Below are 17,589 nucleotides of genomic sequence, written 5' to 3' on the forward strand. Positions count from 1 at the left end.
AGTGTGTTCACATCACAGTGATAAGGTGTAAGATCAACCTTTATTGATCTCCAGAGGGGAAATTCAAGTGTTGCAGGAGCACAAAGACAAATAAACAAACGCAAATAAAGATTGAAATAGGATTTTTTTAAAAAATAAAATAAAAATAGGAGGAAACTACAATTGTTAAATGAAGAGTAAAGTGTCTCCGCTGGACAATTGAACATGTTCTATGCCGTAAATGGCAAGTTAAAGTGACAAGTGATGATGTAAAGTGTCATGGTGTGATTGGTGGCAGCAGATATTGTCATGGTGCATTATGTATGGTATGATATGAAACATTAATCTTAATAAAAGTGGCATTGTGCAGTACGATGTGAGTGAGAGTGTCAGAGTCCTGAGTTTGGCATAAGTACGTTTACCAAAGTACATTTGTACAATTTTGAGGTACTTTGCTGGAGTAATTCCAAATAATATTTGTTTTGATCTGAACTATATTTTGTTGTATTTCCAACATAATATAGTTACTAGTTGCTTTGTGAATTGCATGCTGCACCAGAGCCAAAGTAGCACATTTAGTAGAACAGCGTGTCGTCATCGCAAACTGTGTTCCTGGTGCCATCTATTGAAGCAGGAACTAACACAGGAGAGATTGAGAGTATTTTGCCTGGTGTTTATATGTCTGCGGACAGATTATTGTTTCATGCCGAAACAAACTCAGTAAACAAACTCTTTGTTTTTTTTCTCTTGACTGAATAAACTGAATAAACAAACTGACCTTAAAGGACAACATCATTTCATACTGTTTTACTTTGTTTATATTTGGCGGACCCTGCCACCTTTCTAGCTTCAAACAGTGTTCTGGGGGCCTTATTTTCCTCTGAGAACAGCTTGTTTACTCAGGTATGGAAGAATAAATATTTCTGTTGTATTTTACCTCATGAATATTGTTAATATCAAAATTCTAAGATCAATTTCTTCTCCAAAACTACACAATGCCCCTCTAAGTAATCGTTTAACAGGATATCCTTAATTTTACTCAAGTATGACATTTGGTTACTTACATCAGTGGACTTTGGTGACTTATCCTGGGTTAAATGTATGTAATCCTTATTATTTCCCACCAGATTACTGGTGTAACATGACTGCTCCCAGCTAAGACCAATGCATGATGCACTTTAAATCATTCTATGGGCTTATTTCTGTGTCCTTATTTTGGTCTGTCCTTATTTTGCTCCCTTGATGGCTACTCTGCACGATGCCAGTTGCTCGTGGATTAGTGCTCGGAGGATTTACTGTAAGAGTTCAATGCAGATTGTTTAAAGCACGGATGGATTTGAGTCTTTTCATCAGAGAGAGACGAGGCAGGAGATTCATGACGTCGGTGTCGTCACCGCAATTGAATAATTGATAGTCTCAGAAGTTGGTTTACTTGTTAATCTGCTGAACATGGAGGTGAAATCAGGTGAACAATGAACAATCAACATGCTTTTATCCATTAGTCGCACCACACAGATGTATGAGCCTAATCCAGATCTTTTTGTGGATGTGTGGAGTCATTTAATAACAATTTAATCATTTTGATGGAGGGATGTTTTCAGCAAATATCAGATTTAATAGTAAAATAAATAGCACATGTATGATTATGTTCCCCTGCATCAATGTTTGAGATAAAATGCAGCAAAATTAGTATAATATAATATTAATATAGTATATTAAATAGTATACTAATAATTCTGACATGACAATTTCATGATGAATGTTAATGTTTTTAATTTCAGAAGTACTGACAATAAATGATCACACCTGTGGTGGGCTGAATTGGATTATATTGAGGGGCAAGTTGAACTTCTGCAAAGCTACCCTGTAGAGAAATCTGGGTTGGATCCAGCCAGGTAACCTCTGAAATAGCATGCAGCAACTATTTTTAATAAACATCTGTTAATAAATAGCCATAATAGATGTCTAATGACTAATTGGCACCAAATATATGTAAGTTTTCCTTTCATTCTATGGCCCAAACTTATTTGTGATTTCTAGAGATACACGATATAAATTATCAGCCTGATATTGGGAAAACATTTTATTTGCAAATTTTAATGCATCAAATCTTATCAGAGCTATGGAATATTACATCCTTAGCCTTTCTTGCCCTCAGCTGTGCATAAAGTACAGGTTATAAACATAATTTACAATACAAAAATGTGAAATGATCAGGTATCTTCTCTGTTTCAGCCATAAGAACCAGACAATTATTGGTTATCAGCATCAATATCAAAAATCCATATCATGCATCCCTAGTAGTTTCAGTAGTTAACTACCTGCTTTACGCTGCAAAATGTAATTATACATATATAGGTCACGACCCCTCAACACTGCCCACTCTCTTGTTTCCACTGAACTAGAGGTTGAAACTGGTGCAAAATGCATAGGTGAGGGGTCTGGAGTAATATTTGTCATGTATCACAATTAGAGCTGCAACTAACATTCATTCTTGGTTAATCTGTCCATGATTTTCTCGATCAATAAATTAATTTTTTGGTCCTTAAACTAAATAGGATAAAGAATGTAAGGTGCCCTTTACAGTTTCTTCAAGCTCATTTTGATATCTTCAAATGAAGGACCAGCAGCCTAAAACATGAAGATATTCAGATTAAAATAGAAAATAAGTCAAATTATTTCCCTGTAGGCCTTGTAGTTGTACACAAGTTAATCTGTTTATGCATGAAGATGCCAAATCTAATATGAATGTTATTGCTTAATTTAAAAAAAAAAAAGTAGTAGTCTGTATTTCATCATTTGTGTAGAAATGTTTCTATAGTATCATTTAAGAATAAACTTGCATCACATTTCCATCCAGATCTATTTCTTGTGGCGGTGGCAATTTAAATTTTCAGAATTTAGAATGTTCTGGTGATTTTTTATATTTATACATTTAACATTTTGAGTTATTCTTTCTATCTGGCTTTTCTCGTAAACACTGCCAAGGACCCTTCATGTTTTACACAACAACAAACAACCCAGCTTGACTTACCGTATCTGTAGTACCTCATCTGACCACCAAGGGTCAGTATAGCCTAGCATTAGACGGGTACAGGCAGGCTCGAGGAGAGGATCTCAGGATGACTCACTCTCCTCCATGAAATGTGTAGCACTGCACCAGAGATAACTCTCAACACTCGTCTGACATCATTTGACTTATCTCGATACATTTATTGTAAATGAAATGTACGACTGTGTCATATTAAGTTATAATGCATTTAATTCTGGCTCGCTGTTGTACAAAAAAAGGCTCTGGAAGATGATTTATGATGTCACTAATCTCTTGTAATCTGTTGTCTGATCCCTGTGAGAATCAAGGCCCAGATATAAAGGCCATGCCTCTCACGCTCTGTGCCCTCTGGACCATAACCCTCACTAAGCCTGGTGCTGTGCACAGCGATATGAGAACAGAATAAAGAAATTATTTGGGAACCAGCTTTAGCTTTTCTCTTGTATTGCCTTACGATGACCAGTGACACAGGGCAGATAATGACAGTGTAAAAACTTCCAGTTGTTACTGAGTCACTATGTAAATGAATTTAACATGACTTTTGGTCCTTTGGTAACCTCCATACCTGTGACACAGGATGCCTACTAAATTAGACTCGCCTGGTTTTTGCAAGTAGGAAAGTATTGTCACACTTTCTTGGGGCTTCCTCAATTGAACAAGGTGGAAAAGAAGGCTTTCTTGGACTGTGACGAGGCCAGAGAAAAGAATGCATGGAGCGTGTGTGCGTGTGTGTGTGTGTGTGTGTGTGACAGTGAATTGGTCAATATTTGCCAGAAAAACAGGGAGATTTCAGAGGCAATGCTGGGACAGAAGCGGGAACGGTGCCTGCGAGAGTGGAAGAAAAAGAATGGTTGGTAGAGGATGAGAGAGATTTGCCTCCATGAATTTTGGGATGAAAGATAGGCTTGTGTGTGTGTAGTGTGTGTGTCTCCGTGTGCGTATGTTTGTATGTTTAAGAGGGAGAGAGGGAGTGAATGCCAAAGAGAGAAAGCCTGGGTGTGTTGAGATAAGCATGGGTCGTTGTGAGGTTGTTGTTTTCTGGGCACACTGTGGTGTGTACGTGTCTGTGCTTGCGTAAATGATTGTCTTTATGTGTGCACATAGCGGTTGTGACTCGTTGTTGACTAGTGATTTTGGGGGCTGCATGTAGTTTGTTTAAAATGTTGTCCTTAAATGGCGCCACTCTCGATAAGCATCTCCCCTCCTCTCTCTCTCCCTCAGTCTGCTGCTCTTTCTCTTTTTCCCAGATGCTCTTTTTTCCTGTCAGAATTGAGCGATTACGTGTTTCCAACTTTCTCCGCCGTTGTTTGCTCGTTACTTTTTTTTTAATGTGGCCAAAGTGTCTCTTATCTTCTTCATGCTGGGAATGGCGCCTGTTTATGATGTCTTGCTGCCATGCAATCACTACTCAGAGGTTCACACCACCGCATAATCTCCGTGCAGTGACTAAATTTGTGTTCTGGGATGGTGGATGGCAGAACTATGTGGGTTTGACCATCTGTTGATTTGTATTTAATTCACAAGGAGGACATCAAATCTACTTTGCTATGTTGTTGTCCAGACTTTTAGTATCTGGACAGTAAATTCAATCTTTTTTAATCGGCAACCTAATTTACCCACACCAAAATGTTGAAATCCCATGTACAGTAATTCATCTGGGAACAGCTAAAACAACACACATTAAACCAGAAGTCCATCCCATTAGCGCCCCCCATATTTCTATTATCAATTATTAATTGTTTGTGTTTCTGGTAATTGTGCAGTATCTGAAAAACGCCTGATCTAAGACGCTAATGTGACGTCTTCAGATGACCAAAACCTAAACATTTTCAAATTAAAATCCTATGAAAGACAAAAATGCAGCAAATCATCACATTTAAGAAGCGATTACCAGCATATTTTTTCTTGTGAAGGGCTCATTGCACGGGTGAGATATAGTCTTGATGAAAAATATAAAATGCAAGTCTCCTTCAAAAGCAGTCACACAGTGTTGTGCAAAATTGAAATGCCTTTACTTTACATGGCTAAGATATCACTTTCTTGTTATGGACAAGGAACTTAAAAAGGACAGAAGGGTCATTACATCACTGATTCTTGCTTTGGGGCCAGACTGCTGTAAGACACGCCTGTATGTAAGACACGCCTCCAGAAAATGAAAGGACACACTTCAGAGAGGTTAACGACTGTTTTTTTTAATCGACACATTGTTAAACAGAGATTAAAAGTGCAATTTTTAAGCATATTTTGATGAATACAGGGATGATATCGTGAATTGCAATTGTGTTGGTCAGGATAATCGTGACAAGAAATGTAATTTTGCAAAAATCCTCCTGTGTGCATTGGATTGTAGAGTAAATTTCTTTAATCAAGACTGTAATCCACCACTTGCAATGAGTGCTTTGCAAGATGAGACACCTAAAGTATCCAAAGAGCACCTTTATGTGATCACAATAAAGACCCAGCAGCACTTCCACTCCACTGTCTTCTACTACCAGCATATTAATGACATTTTACTTGATTAAATTACTGAAACATTGAATCAATTACCAGAGCTAATTTTCTGTCGACTGACTAATCATTATTTGACGATGTGCTAAACATCCAACCAGTCAGCTCCCAATCAAAATAACATAAAAACATATCCCTACATTCACTATTATTGAGATAAATGAATATTTATCATCAGGCTCTAATTCAAAATGAAGTGTTCATTCATCATCATTTGTGACTTAAAGAGCCAAAGACAAACATTTTTTTTTAAATCTGGCAAACATACAACGTGTATGCTTACAGTAAACAAATCAGCCTTGCTTTTATCTGCTCTATTCATAGTAAAACCATTCATTGATATTCTTTGGCAAATCCTTGTCGTCTGTGCTTTGTCTGTCTTTTTACCCCTCAACATCAAAATGGTCTTGTGGTGTTGTTGATGCTAAATCACCACCAGCCTGCTGTGTGCCGACTCGCTGCCTCGACGCCTGAAAGGGCTGGTTGGATCGTGAGGAAGTTTCCGGACTTTTTATTTCCCAGTTGAAACTCAGGCTTGTCTATTGTAGAGGTGACCCCCACTGAGTCACACAAACACTCCCTCGCAGACTGTTTACCATCACAATGCTGACACTGGCACTTTCCCTCGCTGTCAGGAGGACTCATATTTATGTATTTTCATTGTAATTACATGGCAGTGTTTTTATATTTCCAAAATGCCCTTGTTTTCCCCCACTGGCGCTTTTCATCCACGACCGCAGATCAAACTGAGCTACTGCCAACACTTTGCTTCCCCGAGCCACTGAGAATAAAACCCACCAGTAAACAAAAGATAAAACACCCAAATGAAAGCTGGAGAGGGAGCAAAATCAACACAATGAGAGGGGTTGTTGAATAGTGACGGGAGTGTGTGTGTTGCCTGATGCTGGCTGGTGTCGGAATTTGTTGATTATAGAGGGGGAATGTGTTTCTCAATGTCTCTGTGTGTACGGTTTAGTAGAATTATCTGCAACGTTTTGAAAGCCCACATCAACAAATAGTCTAGTTAGCATCGCTTTTAGAAAAAGAGCTCCTGGTAAATTCTTGGCATTTGTTTGGGAAAGTGAATAAACCAGTGGAGTTGACTCAAAAATGTTTAAAACAATAGATATCATTGTAATAGTATGTGAAGCGTGTGTAATTCTATATTTTTCTTATTGTCATCAACCTGCTGGCATTAATGCACACTAGCGCCCCAAATCCACCACTGAAAATAGTCCCCAAACAGACAGGGCTCCAGGGTGCCACTATTTTGGCTGCCCATGCACCCAAAAATCTGTCAAGCGCACCAACAACTTAGCAGTTTATTTTTTTCTTTTTAGACAATTGAGGCTATTTCTTGTTTCTTATATTTAAGCCCTAATTGTAAGAAAATTATGAAAATCTTTGTGTCTCATTCCCAACTTGTCAAATACTGACGCAACATTTCTCACAAATATAACCTTTAAATGAAGAAGATCTTGTATTTATACCTTTGTTCCTGTTTACAATAATTTACATAATGTCTGTAAGAAATTAAGTTAAAATTTATTATTGGGTACCCCTACATTTTATGTTGATGCTCTTAAATGGAAAAACGAGTGCAACCAGTCGAAGAAGTTAGTCTGAGAGACAAACTAACACATTGTTGGTTTCGGTCTTCACATGGGATTTGTCAGCAGTAAGAAACATCTAGTATATCGCCTTTTAATGGACCAACTATGTTCATATCATGGCACGTAGCAATGCGCAATGTGTTGATGGGTCTGCAATCTTCTGCACTGTCTTCTGGGATTCTTTTGGCAGGATTACAAGTCTGTTCTGTCTCTGCTTTCCCAATTCTGTCTCCCTCTGATCGACATGTTTACACTGCTCTCATTAGACCGATAAAGCCCTGCACTGGACTAATGAGTTTGTAACATCTCTCTGTGTGTTTGTTGACAGTGATTTAAAACATGCCTTTTTAGGTGTTGAAAAAGGGAGAAGGTCTTTGCTGGTCCTAGGTGATCATTATGAATCCACTCTTACACAAGGACATTTCTTTGTATAGGACATACATTAGAGTATGCACACTGACCTGGTTTTTAATTGCTCTGCCCTCAGGACTTTGATGTCATTTATCACAGGGTGAGAGGCTTCAAGTGGTGCAGAAAATCAGCTAATGTGACAGCTTCCGTCCTCTGTGAGTGTACGTCGTTGCCTGAATCTAAATACCTTCTGTTTTTAACACACTTTCCCTTCGTTGAACCTTGTTTAATGTCTTGGATAGTGCAATTCTCCGAATGTATTTATGAATCACAAAGTGCAAAATGTGTATGTGTTGTGACGTGCCACTAGATGGCATCCTGAGAGAGGCCTTGTCACCCCAGCGGCATTGTTTTGTTTTCTGAGCACAAGAGGGGCATTAAGAAATAATGCTAATCCTCATTGGCATTCATTTTATTTGTGCTTAAAAGTGTCCCGATAAATTTGATGCACTTTAGGCCTTTTTTGTGACAGTTGACTCTAATATTGTATCTCTTTCCTTCTGCAGCTGTGCAGCATTTTTTGCCTGTTGATACACAGAACAATTGGGAATTATTCTTTTGCTGTAGATGCAACCATGATTACGTCTAGGAATGTGTTTTGTACAGACTACGGCTGTTCAAATGCCGGCCAACGAAGCCCGCATGTGACTTTCTGAGAGAGAATTGGAGATGACATTTGAAACATTTACAGTAGACGTTTTATATTTTATTTAATGAGAAATGTTATTGCCCGTGATAATCTGTGCCTCCACAGAAATGAAATCCTGTGAAACAACTTTTGTAGCCTGTCAGTCCTTCACATGATGTGTACTTACGTGTCTCCATCCTCGCCTTGTTACCACTGTCCAACAGGGCTCTCACAATAGCTGCTTTGAGCCTTCAGGAATCCTAAAAATGAAGGAATTTCCAACTAATTTAACATTTTTCTGGGACAAACAAGCTCTCGAGCAGTGAATGTTCTTTTATAGTGACAAATATACGCCCCGTGGCAATGAGGTGACGAGAGCTGTGTGTTTCTCTGTGTGTGTGTGTGTACAAATGTGTGTATTGAATGTTTGGCATTGTGAGACAGAACAGGCAGCGTTTGCTGTGCGTGACTGACTAAGAGCAGAGCACCAGGAGCAGCCAGCTGTGTATACTCATGGACAAAGGCTGCACGTGGAAGAGAAATGTTTCACCACACCAGGTCAGATCACCTTCAACATACAGAGACTCTCCTTATTCCTCTCCCAGTCCATCAAGAGCACCGGTCAGCAACTGCTTTTTCCCTCAATCCGTCTCCATCTTTCTGTCCATCCATACATCACCCCCTCCAATCCCCCTTTTTCTCTCTCCCTCTCTGTCTCCCCTCAGCTCAATCGCACCACACCGGCTCTCTTTTCTTAGCAAACCTTTCTCTCATCCATTATTGAGACTTGTTTTTTTTCCTTGAGTCTCAGAATGAAGAAGGGGAACGGATCTTTTGAATTTTTAATGCCCCGCATGAAAAATGTAGCATCAGTCATTTCTCAGCGATACGAACTGGTAAACTTTTAGCAGGACACAACACCCCAAGTCACGAGATGATGCGAGACAAGGAGTGGAAAAGGGGAGAGAAGCCCCGTGGCGTCTGATATGGGGAGGTGGAGAAAGGCACGGGCGGAGGGCGAAAGGGAGATGTAGAAATACAATATTGAAAGGCGACAGGGAAATACATGAATTTGACAAAACCAGAATGGAAATAAAAGAGCACAAAGAAGGTGGACAGACTGAGCGAGTCAGGTTGATACAGATGTTTACTGGAGAGGAGAAAATCATATTCAGTGAATACCTGGAACGATTTAAATCCCGGAGGTTTTACTCTACAGTCTCTATCCTTCTGGGAGTTTGTTATGCATCAGAAAAACCTGTTAGAACCCCCTCAAGTCATGTATCCCACCACCCACTCTCCCCTCCCCTCTCACCTGAGCCACAGAGCGTGCTCCACAGCTCTTCAAACAGCAGCAGGTCAAGGTCAGTTTTGTGAAATGGTAAAGACTCGCTGCCACACATGTCTGGACCATATATCCCCACATATGATGGGATTTATCAGGGCTACAGCAACCAGCAAGACATGTACTGTGACGGGGGGACAGGATAAAGCAGGTGGAGAGTGAGAATGCAGTGAGCAGGAAAAAGAGGGAAAAGTAGAGGCTTTGTATGTTATCATGTTCTTCTTTTACATCTTTTCTTCATGCTTCATGCCAGCAGCTATAGGAGATGATTTATGCCCCGGAAAGATGTGGAAAATTATGGAGCATATTTTCATGATGACTGCATGCCATGGTGCTATTGCACGTCAGACAAGAAACGAGCTGCATGAGGCAAGGAAGGTGGAATCCAGGTAATGCATTTTACGGCTGTAGTGCGGTGAGCTTTGCAGGAAAATATACCGTACCACTGTGGACGCGACAGGCTGATGTGCCCTCATCTAGTTATCCAGATCATAAATCTGACTCTGAAAGAAGAAGCTTCAGTGCCTTTCCCCTCCACCTCTGTTCCATACATACGCGCATCTCAGAGCTCAAGGTGGGGGGAAGAAGCAGAAACGGACCTATAGCCTGAGGGGGTCGTATATTTCTGCCATAAGCCTGGAGCATGTCATCTATATTTATGCGCTCATTTAGTTGTTTGTGTCTGCAGATTGGCCACAGCTTGTAGTAGCTCATAAATACTCTGTGGACAAATTGATGTAATATATGGTACCCTGATGCCCCTCCTTTGACTTGCATAATCTCAAATGGGAGGTTAATGCCTACATACACATATACAAATGGAGGAATGGAGGGATCAGTGTAGGAATGAATAAATGTGTAATCAGTCACTATTTCCATATTGATATGCATTTTAATACAGCAGGAGGGAATCGGGAATTGTCTTGATAAAAGTGTAAACTGCCTTGATTTGTGCATCTTTTCATATTTTTATATGTCTGGAAAATATATCGGTTGGAGTTGATTATACTTATGTTATTAATGTGGTTGCTTTTATTGCATGTTTACAGTCTCTAGTAGCCTTGGAAAGCTTATCGCAGACCACCAGTCATCCGTCAGGGGGGAGCGAGGTAGTCTGGAGGACAGGGACAGGGAGGGGCCCACTGCTCCAGTTTCAAATTGACGGCAGGAGGATGTTTCTGCCACAGGCCTTGGCTGGTTATGACAGTCAGGAGGATCCATTAAGGGACCTGCCCTCATCTATAACGCCGTCGCTCGGTGAACCCCATTTAGCCAGAGGTACTGTTCTCACTAACAGCAGCAGCTTTGAAGGACAGCAGGAGTGTGGTTTACATTGTGGTTCACAAGGCATCTCGGTGGATAAACAATGATGAATTAAGACAGAATAAGCAATCACTGATTTCTTTGAGCTACACCAGTGGGTTATTTTACCCTCTCAATAATTCACAAGGCTTTGGAGGGGATTTCTTCTTTGCATTGCCATGAAACCACAAAGTAACCTGCTGTGGAAAAAGCCCTCATGCTGAATGTAATATTTCACAGTGTGTTACAAGCAGGTGTTTCATATGTAGGTTTCATCTGTACATGCACAATATGCAGAATGTATAGCCTGCGGCAATGGACAGAAATAGAACCAACAGCCTGGCAATGAACTGTCAAGAGACAAGGAGCAAGAGGTTCAAATGAGGAGGAGGAACTGTACGGGCCCGGCTAATGAAAGACGGACTGAACCACTGAAATTCCTCCATAACAACAGGAGGGAAACCAGAGAACATCTATAATCATATATGACAAAGGTGAATGTCTTCTGTCTTCATTTTATCGCCGTTCCATTCCTTCTCTGATGGCGATGAAGTTCTAATAAGGAATTGATTTTTTTAGGGAGAGGGAAGGCGGTTAGAGGGGTGACCTTCTGACCCCATTGCTCATTGTAGGTGTGGCAGGAGATGGTCCTCATCTCTGAGAATCGATGCACCAGTCCTCATAACCACCCTCGGCCGATTTCAGAGGCCCAAATGTGTCATCAATGTGTCATCGAGCATACGTCTTCGCCAGAGGCGACAGGACGCACCCCCACCTGCCCCCCCTCTGTCGGATGAGAGGGCGGAGAGTGGCATTTCCCCCAATTCTGTGAAATGGTGCAGAAAACTGGAGAAAGAGGGACACGCCCCACAGTGTCTATCAATCGTGAGTCTGCAGCGTTGACCTCCTGTGAAACTTCATCTAGATGCCCTCATCTATCTGTCAGTGAATAGGAAAGGAGGTAAAGGAGGAGGGGGTGCTATTGGAGCCAGCAGCCAATCTCCCCTCCCTTCTCAGATGCATAATTCAGTGTTTCTCTCACAACAGCCTGCGCTTCGAAGGGCTCAGCTTCCCCCAGCCATGCGGCGGGCAGTCTGCTAATATGAAAGAAGCTCAGAATCCACTCTGTTGTTCCTTCAGGCTTTCTGGCTCTTCACTCTCAGTCATACTTGTATGATTTATTCAGCTTGTTCATCCATGGCGTGAGACTCGGACCCCAGTGGATGAGTTGGGAAACATTTTTGTCCTTGTCAGGATCCAGCCGCCAAACTTGGCAAAGGAAGTGTGTCGGCATCACTGTGGGTTGTCAGAGTGACACTGGAGTAGTTTAACCTCCCACTGGTGGTTAGTTTTACTGCTCCTTCAGAGAGGCTCGCCGCTGAGCCAGTGTACAGCAAAACAGCCTTGGCCTCAATAAGCAACCAAGGAAGGAAACATAGAGGACAAGAGCACAGGGTGACTCTTCCTGTTCCTCCAAGTGCGGTCCATTTTGAAAGTTCACTTAAAAAACTGTACCTATTTTCATCGCCTCTGCATCTAGTAGCTATAACACTATTTAAATGTCTAAAACAGATACAGTACGTTGGACTTGTGGTCTTCATTCATATCACCACTTAACATTTTGAGATGTTGGTGGTTTGTCTGCTGAGGGAAGGAGGATAGCTTAGTGTTAAGACCTCCAGTAGTGGTATCATGTTGGCTCAGACCCAGAAGTCCACAGATAGAGCCTCCTCACTGAGCCACTGGACTACTTTTTATCTCCCTGAAGGGGTATATTATTGAAACCTGGCACCACCACAGTCATGAAACCTAAACTGTGTGGATAAATTTGTCTGCTGTCTACCACGATGCATTGACTAGGAGGAAAAGTTGCCAAGCACCACCATGATTTTCTAGGACAAGGGTCAGCAGGTGCTGTAGATTTGGCAAAGAGCCTCTTTTTTTATTTATTTTTTGGCTCTGTTCATTGGGGGGCCAACGCAGGCGTTGTCAAGAAGCAGGCTTCTGTGTCTTGAATTATTAGATTATTTACTAAGGCTTTTGAAATTAGTTTGGAAACTAAATGTCCGGGTCTGAATTCCTCTGTTGAAGTCCGTGCATTAGCTGAGCTCGGGCCTGCAGTCCCTTCAATTCATTGAGACGTTAGGTTTTTACTTACCTTGCAACGCAGATGGATTATGCACGTGTGTCTGAACTGCAGTGGTATGGACCAATCAGCATCCTATAAGGAACTAATGGCAGCTACAGTTGGTTGTTGGTTGCAGTTGTTTTCGGTCATCTCTTGACTGGCTTCAGCAAGAGTTTGATTTAACAACGGGCTCCTCTGGTAGCGCTCTCCTACTGTTGTTCTGATTGGTTGAAGTTTGCCTGTTGCAGACGGTGATAAACAAATGGTTCGTCCAATCACCTAACAAGCATTTTCCAAGGACGACTTCCCAGATGGTTCTGTGTAATAAACCATCTGGCTCGTCAGGTTAGCTCTTTACTAAGTATGTATTTTGTAATCTCGAGAGAGGATTTTTTAAACATGCCTAACATTTTTAATGTGGCCCATCAAGGGAAAATATGAGATTTCATTTTGGGGCCAAATAATCCTGGCAGAGGAGCAGATTTGGCCCACAAGCTGTGATTTGCCCTCCTCTGTTTTAGGGTCTGGATTGACCTTTAGCTCCTCATTATAAGGTTGTTTCCCATGTGAGGTTTTATTTCTGGTTGTGGAGGGCCTGGCTGATTAATATGTGAACATATTCTTACTTTCTTATCTTTCCTTAAACAAAATACTCTCTCTCTCCTTGAGTGCTTTTATAATCTGTTTGTGTTTTGCTTCAGAGGCCGAAGATGATGGCGATTCTTTAATTGCCGCTGGGCTCCCCCTGACCTCACTGCCCATGTGCTGCTCCAGGTCAAACATCCTACTGTGACGTCAAATGTAATGAGATGGCATAATGGCTTGTTAAATAGCTTGGCGTAAATTATGGCGAGCAGAGGGGTGGTGGGGGTGAATGAGCCTAGCCTGGCCCTGTGACAGAACGGCTCAGGCTCATGACCATAATCCATCAGCTTCTGCTGATGATGAGATCCCCTCTCCCAATTCATGATTGGAATTGCCATTTAATTGCATGGAAAGTTTCCACCATGGTCCAAGCAAATGGGTTTGATCTCACTCACTGTTGTGTGAACATTTCATATCCCACCCTTATCTCTCTGTCTGTGGCGCTCTCTCTTGATCTTCTCTCTAATAGAGAAGAGCGTAGCTTGGGGAGTAGGTTAATTATGGAGGAGCTCATTACTCATGTTTAATTATTGCAACTAGATTTTTAGCTGATCAAAATGTGTCCTCTTCTTTTCATTGTGTGGAGTGGAATTACTCCATTGTGTGCTTTACCAGTTCAATGATTGATTTCACTTTAGCAGAATATTATTTTACTTTTACAAAAATCTTCTCATAAATCCCCGAGGACTAGTTGAGCACTGCAAAGCATGTCAACTAAATGATTAGTTCAATTTATTTTAAAGGATAAAATCTAGGCGCAGATAGTCATTTATCATTTATTTTTAGCAATACTAACAATCCATAGATGTACCTGTCGATGGTCTGATTGTCACACAGTGTAGGTTATACAAAAGCTTTGCTCTGTATGAGCTGTCACCGAGCTGCCAGTGTAGGACTTGGTCATTAGCTGGCAGTCATTAGCAACTTGTTTAATTGAACTCATTTACAGGCTGTGCTAATCTGCCGAGGTGACCTTGATTCTGCGTCTGGGTAATGTTTATGCAGTGCAGCAGAGTGTGTCTCTCTCTGTATGCCATTATGAGCACCAAATGCAGTTAGGCCCATGTTTTGCCATAAAAGTCTGCACTTCATTAATCATAATTACCTTTGCTGTTGCCCAGAGAGGTGATGAGTTTCCGCGCTCTTCGAGTAGATGCCAGACTGATGCCAGGAGAGCAAAACTCATCAGCAGAGGTGCTGAGGGCACAGAGTGCTAAATTCTCAGCTCTCATCTCTACCTCTACCTCTTTTTCTTTTTCTTTTTTTCTCTCTTTCACTGCTCACTGTATATCAACCTAACCTCTGCCGGTGAGCAGAGAGGTAGTAAATCTGGGGGCACTCGTGCAGGACAAGTAGCAAATGCATAGTGGAGGAGAGGATTGAGGGTGTGGGGGGGCTGCATGTTGGAGTGATAGATTAATGAGGCATGGCCTTGTCTGTGCGGGGTGTGTGGTTGTCTGTATGGGGGGTATATATATATGTACATGTACTCCCCTCCTTCCTGTCCCTGTGGTCACTCTACCAGTTCCGTTTTATGTATGTAGTAGAAAAGATTTCGTGTGAGCTCAAGTATACTAAATACTTGGCCTCATACCATTATAAACCAAACACTAGCGAATGACCAACAAATACTCGAACGAAGATCAGTAATGTTACCGTGCACTGCATTACGAAGGCAGCCATATGTTGACACAGTGACACAGTAACACAGTGACTGCCACACACAGGATCGTCTTCCCCGGCTAGTTAACCAGAAACAAACACAGTGCCGTGACACAGAGGGAGAGAAAGAGATTTTTCTTCTCTCCAGGTCCAGCAAGTTGAAAGAGAGAGCTTCCCTCAGGGCAAGAGACTCACCATGTGAAGGGGAGAGGGAATAAGGGAAGAATAAGGGAGAGAGTAGGAGAGAGACTGAGTGAGTAACAGTGGATGAGCGTAGGAGAGAGGGCTTGGAGAGAGGGCAATGATTGAGAAAAGGGCAACCACAGAGAAAATAGATTAGTCGAGAATCCGCAGCAACAACACTTGGAACCGTATGGAATGCCTGAAGAGTAGACGAAATTAATGGGAGGCGGTTTTAGACTTTAATAAATGATAAAAAAAGATTCAAAAAGCATCACTTGGCTTTTTGTCTTAGATATAGAGTTGGTAAGAACAGAGAGGTGAACATACAAAGAACATAAGCCTGTGATTGGCAGACACATTTGTGATAGAGACGGACAAAGAGCGAATGCTGTGTGAGCACAGTCAATAGCCATTTAGAGGAGACGAAGTGAGAGATGACAGCTGAGCAGAAAGGGTGTGAAGAGAGGAGGATGAATGAATGAATGAGGGAAATGCTGGGAGGATGGGGAGAAGTGAGTGGGGGGAGGTCCTATTGTATATTGTGGTAGGATGGGACTGTCTTGTGACCTCTGACCTGTAATTGGATCAGTGAGTGTGTGGAGCACCGTGCTGAAGGACCTACAGTGGAGGATTAATTTTATTTTGTGTAAAGGTGTGGCTGTGTTGCATGTGTTCGCCGTGATGTGTACCTGCACCTCGCTGTTAATTACAGTCTCTAGCCATCATGATGATGGTGGAGCAGGTGTGCATGAGGCTCAGTTCTCTTTGTCATTGGCACACTGTAGTGGAACAGCTATTGTCCTTGGTTTTTATGATTGAACAAGTGCACAGCGTCCTTTTTATCGATGATTGAATATAAAGTCAGGAAACAAATTCCACAGAGATGTTCTCTTTTACTCTGTCATGATCTCCTTTTCGTGTCTGACTGATAAAATGATATCACTGAATATGCCTCTGTGTGCTTTTCATTTTGGTGGGTTTGACTTCATTAAGCAGGGCCTCATCATTGATTGACTCCCCTGAAATCAACTAGCTGTCTGTGTGTGTCTTTGCATTTGTTTGACTTGTTGATCCCCTCCATGTGGGACCACCAGCTCCTAGTCCACTGACCCATATAATTAAGGGCAAAGGCCTCTATCCTTCTATTCGTATCCACAAAGATGAAGGGCACATTATCATTTGTATCATCTGTCTCACTTGGTCCCCAATGAAGCCCCCCCCATTCCTTGTCAGTACCTCTTCTTCCTCTGTTGTTGGTGGTTAAAGTGGGCGATCTGGCCAAAAAACTAATATCATGATCTATTTAATTTTGATCACAATCCACAATTCTCAATTTTGAAATGCCCTGTAGAAATAGTCTATTCTTTGCACCATTAAAACACAATATTGCATTAAAAATAGTTCTTATTTGGCACAGGCGTCTCATCCGCCATGCTAGTAGCTATAACTCATATTACAATTTTTTACAATATGTCACCAAAGGAAGAGCCCTGTGAAGGTATTTGTCCAATCAGCAGAGTCATGTAACTGGCTGTATCACTCTTTTAGTTTGTTCCAGTAGCGCGGATCCACTAATCGATTAGGTTATATAACGTTTTTTTGACAGCAGATCAGCTTGAAATATTTCAGGGAGTGTTTTTTATACAGTCTGTGGGAGTAATGGAACAAGAAGGAGCTGTTTGTTGAGGCACTGCAGGTGACAGGCTGCACACCTCCAACTTCTCAGTGAGGTAACCAACTCCTTTTCCCTATGGGCGTTATCAGATTCCCTGTTAGCACTGGGTTGAATTCAAGATTTTGCCAAAGAGGTGCTTTTCCGCCATCATCCTTTCAGTCAACTCTTCTTACTCTTGTCATGTGATAAATGAAAAGTGACTCCTGCTACTCTGCTGCTATGACTCTGCTGCTGGCGCTACTGCTGCACAGAGCAGACACCTTCAGTTTATAATTGTTGCGTCCGTCGTCCAGTTAAATAAAGGTAAATCGACGGTGGGGGTAGTGGGTAAGTAATGTCATTGGTGTTTGCACAAACAACGTGTAACACCAATAACACCCACTACCGTGTCAAGTCTACCATGATCTCTACGATTTGCCTGAAAAGTAGATTTTAGATATGAAACTGTCAGATTGTTT

This window comes from Pagrus pagrus (genome assembly GCF_965226575.1).
Source record: "Pagrus pagrus genome assembly, chromosome: 10".
NCBI classification, from domain to species: Eukaryota; Metazoa; Chordata; class Actinopteri; order Spariformes; family Sparidae; genus Pagrus; species Pagrus pagrus.